A 6,000-nucleotide genomic window follows, 5' to 3' on the forward strand; every position below is an offset into this window, starting at 1 on the left:
GAGCTGTGACACTGACACATGGTCCGGGCACACGACCCCAGCAGTTGGGCACCCTGACTTCTCTCCTCCTGGGCCAGCTGCCTCTCCCTCTGCCAACTGGATGGTGCCCATCTTTTGGCCTCTGAGAGTGCCGTGGGCACCTGTCCAGCTCCCTCCATGGCTGTCTGCCCAGGATGGGCACGGGAGGCAGCAGGCCCTGTGCAGGGGAGGGTCAGACTGGTAGAGTAGCTTCCTCTCAGCGGCAAGACACTACCTCCCAAGCCTCCTAGAGCTCAGAGTGTGGGCACATAATGCTGTCCATTCAGGCCCCCCATTTAGCTGCTGCACAGGACTCCTCTGCCTTTTGCCTCCCCCAACTCAGATTTCTAACCCCCAGGGACACAATTTCTTCCTGTTCCCAATTTTTGCCCACCTAAGGAGAAGAGAATCTGCAGGTGCTTTACCTATGATGTCTAATTTAGCTCTTTCACCAACCCTATAGAAGTGACAACTTTCATTCCCATATCACAGTAAAGGAATTGAGGCTCAGAGAAGGATAGCCAATCGCCATGCCTCCTATACAGACATCTCCTAGCCCCCTGGGTAGAAGCAGGGACCAGCCAGGCACACCAAGTCTCATAACCATATGGTTGGTGGCAAAGAGCTGGGATCAGGAATGCATCTAAGAGTTAAAATATGTACTTTATCAATAATGAGGACTTGGGCATTCTCCCCCAGATGACAATGGAAAATGAATGACATGGAGATTTTTCCACCCTTACACTAGATGCCAAGAAGTCAATAGACAGGACCGAGTGGGACAGGTCTGTGCATCAGCCCCCAGGGATTGGAACAGTTCCAAAGGTGTCAGCAGGACAAAGCACTCATTTTCCCATTCCCTAAGAAGAGCTCCTTCAGGGGGTCCCCTGGGTGTCCCCCTGGAGGGGCTTAAATCCGATTCAGTATTTCTTGTGAAGCTCAGTTTTTAATGACGAATCCTTCACATTTCTGGTCATCTCATAGCTATGAGCTCATTTGACCCTCTCCCCAACTCTCCAAAGATGTCTTATGGGACACACAAACACCTAGGACTGCTGGCCCCACTTGTCCCATAGAGAAGTGAGAGGGAATGTGGCTTCTGAACAGGAGCAAAGATGCCAAGGTCTCCAGTTGAGCCAGAGAGGGGATGGCCTGGCAACCTCATCCTACAGGGACCCCACCGGGTCCCCTGCTCTGCTCCAGAGGAGGGGGAAGATAGGTGCACCTTCCCCTCCCATGAATGAGACCTCAGAACTTGGAAAGGCTCTTGGTGTAGGGAGAAGGCTGAAGATGCCACCTCCTGACCAAAGTGACAGTGAACCAGGAATGAATCTCCAGCCCAGAAATGAGGGTGGCTCCTGGAAGCTGGCACAGTGCCCATGACAGTCAGCATGCCAGCTGCCTCCACCTGAGACGCTTCAGGTGCTGCACCTCCCCCATCTCATTCCCCAACAGATAACTTCCCTCTGGTCCTCCTCCCCTGTGACTCTGGCAGTTCTCCTCCGAAGGCAACAGCTGGCATGTCTGGGGATCTTTTTTTTTTTAATATTTATTTTTTAGTTCTCGGTGGATACATCATCTTTGTTGGTATGTGGTGCTGAGGATGGAACCCTGGCCACACACATGCCAGGCGAGCGCGCTACCGCTTGAGCCACATCCCCAGCCCATGTCTGGGGATCTTAACCACTACCTTGCCCTTCTCGAACTCTCTAGTCCCCTTGCTTGTATCCGGGAGCCTGCAGGAGGGATGTATTGGGAATCACCCTAGAGGGGAGAATTCTCACCTTTTTTTTCCCTCCCAAGACACAGTAGAAGCAGGGATGGCACCTGGACAAGAAGAGGGAATTTGGGTGGGCAGAAAGATTCCCAAGGGAAGTGGGTACAGTGGCACATGCCGGGAATCCCAGCAACTTGGGAAGCTGAGGCAGGAGGATGACAAGTTCAAAGCCAGCCTCAGCAACTTAGCAATGTGTCAAGCAACTTAGTGAGACCCTGTCTCAAAATAAAAGAGAGCTGGAGATGTGGCTCAGTGGCTAAGAACCCCTGGGTTCAATCCCTGGTACCAAAAAAAGAAAAAAAAAATTCCCAGGACTCTCTAGGGGAAGCCGCAGGGAGAAAGGTGATGTGCCCCCAGACTGCCCACTCTGACACCTTGAACTATTCCCCTCAGGATCCCCCCAAGAAAGTCCCTCCAAGCTACACATACCATTTGTTTGGCCAGGGCATTCCATGAGCCCCATGGAGCCATCCACACTATACTGAAGGTGGCCTGGGGCCTGGTCCTGTTCTGGGGAGCGTGTTGGACTTTGGGACAGAAGCCAGGCTCTACCTGGAGTTTCTTGGCCCCAGCCTACTGTCCAAGAGCCCCTAAACCTCTCTCTCACATTCCTTGTTCTCAGTTCCCACTCCCACTCCACAGGAGAGGAACAAGTGGCAGTAAATTTCAAAAGAAATTTTACTCTGTCCCCTGCAGTCCCTCCTCCCTTGCTTGTTATTGTAATGAATGCAAATGGTGCTCAATAATTAATACCTTCATTAGCACATCAAACTGCTCTCTGCAGAATGGAGAGACAAAGTGGAGGGGTTTCTCTGGGGTCCAGCCCGCTCCAAAGAACCTTAGCCTGGTGCTTCTATAGGGAGGGACCATAGAGTTGGTGAGGGGCTTGCTGATGGGATTTCAGGTGACCTCCACTGTATGGGAGTTTTCTGGGCCCAGGACTCTTTCCTGTTAGATGACAAGGGTCCTACCTGTCTTCCTGTCACACTGGGAGCTCCTTGAGGCAGACCCTGTGCTGCCCTCATTAAACTAGAGCTCCCCCTTACCCTAGGGTGGTAGATCTCAAACTAAATGGAAAAGCAGAACCCCTTGGAGGGCTTTTGGGAGAAGAGGTACTGACCCACTAAATTCCTGTTCAATGTTTGAGGAGGGCCTGAGAACTTGCATTTCTAGCAAGTTCCCAAGAACTGCTGCTGCCAAATGGGTACCACACTTGGAGAACCAGTGGGAACCATCTCCTTGTTTCCTAGCTTTGGACTTTGCTCACAAAGGTGGCACTGAAATAAGTCTGGGCAGGGCCTGGCACACAGGGAATGTCTAAGAGAGCTTTGTGGCTTGAATGATGCGCCTCCCTCTCCTGTCCTTCCCATCCTGACCAAGGCTGGTTCCTGCTGCCATGAGCATCCCTGGCCACTCCTTCCTCCCTGGATCTGGACCTTCCACACTGAGGATCAGGGATGACCAGAGCCTCCTGGTCCCCTGCTGTGTGCAGGTGCATGCTTCTTGCTGCTGTCAGTGGGTGTCATCTCCCCAGATGAGAAGAGAATAATGGTGCAGGAGACAACTATGAACACCCCACCTCACTCTGGGGTGACCTCTGGGGCCCAGGTGGGGAAAGGCTTATGGCTGGAGTCTGTGAATATGCATGCGGCTCGCCATGTCTTTTCCTCCCACTCTGTCCCCTGAGCATAAGAATTGCCTGGAAGCCAGGCATGGTGGTGCAGACCTGTGATCCCATCTATTTGGGAGGCTGAGGCAGGAAGATGGAAAGTTGGAGGCTAACCTCAGCAATTTAGTGAGATCCTGTCTAAAAATAAAAAGGGCTGGGGAATGTAGCTCAGTGGCAAAGCACCCTGGGTTCAACCCCCAGTACAAAAGGAAAAAAAAAAAATTGCCTTGAGCCAGGTGGGGTGGCATGGGCCTGTAGTCCCAGCACTAAGAAGCCTGAGGCAGTAGGATCACTTGAGCCCGGGAGTTAAAGGCTAGCTGGGGCAACATAGCTAGATACCATCTAAGGCAAGTGGACTGCAACCTCCCTGCTCTAGTGTCAGGGGTTGGGGACAGAGAGATCAGGCAGGAATGAAGAGATGGAAGCGGAAGGGAGAGGGCAAACAGAAGTAGGATGGACAGCAGGTGAAAGGAGAAAAGGAGAGACGAGGGGAAGCAGGAGAGGAAAGGGAGGAGAGAGAAAAGAAGGAGGGGAAGAACAGGGGGGGGGGAGAAAAGAAAGGACATGAAAGGTGAGGAGAGGAAACTAGGGCAAGGGGGGGGAGAAGGAGAACTGTTGCTGTCTATCCTTAAGAGGACATAGATTATGAACTCCTGGGGCCCAGGTGGACCACAAGCCCAACTTCTACAAATCATACCCAGCTTGGCTGTGAGTCTCTAGATTTCATCACCTGATCCCCTTGCCTTGATAAGAAAGAGAAGGACACTCCTCCCCTATCCAGTCAGTGGCTTCCCAGGCCTGCCCTGCCCAAGAGCCTGACAAGCCTGTGGTGGGTGTGGAGAATGGAGCAGGTGCCATCTTGATCTACTTAACCAGTGCTAGCACCTGGTAACCGTCTCCTTGACCTCCAAGGTCACAGCAGTCTCCCCTTTACTAATGAAACCCTTGGATGTCGCTGGTAAGAATGTAAGTGGCTTAGCAATTATGGAAAACAGTTTGGTGGTTCCTAACCACAGAATTACCATCTGATCTGACAGCCCAAATGTCCTTCTGTGGGTGGATGGATAAGCAAGTTGTTCTGCATCTAAACAGTGGAATATTATTCCTCCAGGAAAAGAGAGGAAAACCCTAATACCTGCTTCGATATGGCTGCACCTAAGTGAAAGAAGCCGTCACCAAAAATCAAAGTTGTAAGATGGCATTTATTTATTTATTTACTTACTTACTTATTTTTGGTACCAGGGATTGAACTCAGGGGCACTGAACCATTGAGCCACATCCCAGCCCTATTTTGTATTTTATTTAGAGACAGGGTCTCACTGAATTGATTAGCACCTTGCTTTGCTGAAAGTGGCTTTGAACTTATGATCCTCCTGCCTCAGCCTTCGAAGCCACTGGGATTATCAGCGTGTGCCACCATGTCCAGCTGATTTACTTATTTTGGAGGGTACCAGAGATTGAACCCAGGGGCACTCAATCAATAAGTTACATCCCCAGCACCGCCCCCCTCCTTTTTTTAAATTTTGAGACAGGGTCTCCCTAAGTTGTTTAGGGTCTCTCTAAATTGCTGAGGCTGGCTTTGAGTTTATGATCCTTCTGCCTCAGCCTCCTGAGCTGTTGGGATTATAGGCCTGTGCCACCGTGCCTGGTGTATGATTCCATTTATATAAAGTATTGAGAATAGGTAAATCCACATACTTGCCTGGGGAAGGGAGAGATGGGGAGCAACTGCTTAATGAGTATGGGACTTCCTTTTGGGGTGACAGAAACCTTTGGGAGTTAGATAGAGGTGGTAGTTGCATAGTATTGTGAAGGCACTAGATGTCACTAAGTTGTTCACTTCATTTTTTTATATTTATGTTTTGGGTTTTAGGTGGACAAAATATTTTTATTTTATTTTTATGTGGTGCTGAGGATCAAACCCAGTGCCTCATGCATGCCAGGTAAGCACGCTACCAGTTCAGCCACATCCCCAGCTCCTCACTTCATTTTTAAAAAAAAAATTTTTATAGTTGTAGATGTACAGCATGTCTTTATTTATTTTTTTATGTGGTGCTGAGGATGGAATCCAGTGACTCACACTTGCTAGGCAAGTGCTCGGCCACTGAGCCACAACCCTAGCCTATAAGTTGGTCACTTTATAATGGTTAATTTTGTTACGTGAATTTCACCTTATTTTTTTTTTAAAGGAGGTAATAAAACTAGAAGTTGGCCAGGGAGGTCACTGAGTTGACCCGGCCCACATGTCACAGCCTTTCCCCACACTCTGGAGCACTGACACCCATTCCAAAGACTCTCAGAAGATGCTTGAAGGACCCCAAGATGCTATTTTCTGGACCCAGGCACCTCCCCAAAGCCTCCTCCTCTGCCCATCTCTCACTCCAAAAGAGCCTTCCTTTCAGGTCCTGCTTCTTTTCTGAGCATGTGGCAGGTGACAATCCGTGCTGAGAAGCTGGTTCACATCTTCAGCTAACATCTGCCACCTGCTCCACAGCAGACCCACCGCTCCCTCATCTTTTTTTTTTAATATTTATTT

The sequence above is a fragment of the Spermophilus citellus genome (genome assembly GCF_964194105.1).
Source record: "Spermophilus citellus genome assembly, chromosome: 17".
In the NCBI taxonomy this organism is placed as follows: Eukaryota; Metazoa; Chordata; class Mammalia; order Rodentia; family Sciuridae; genus Spermophilus; species Spermophilus citellus.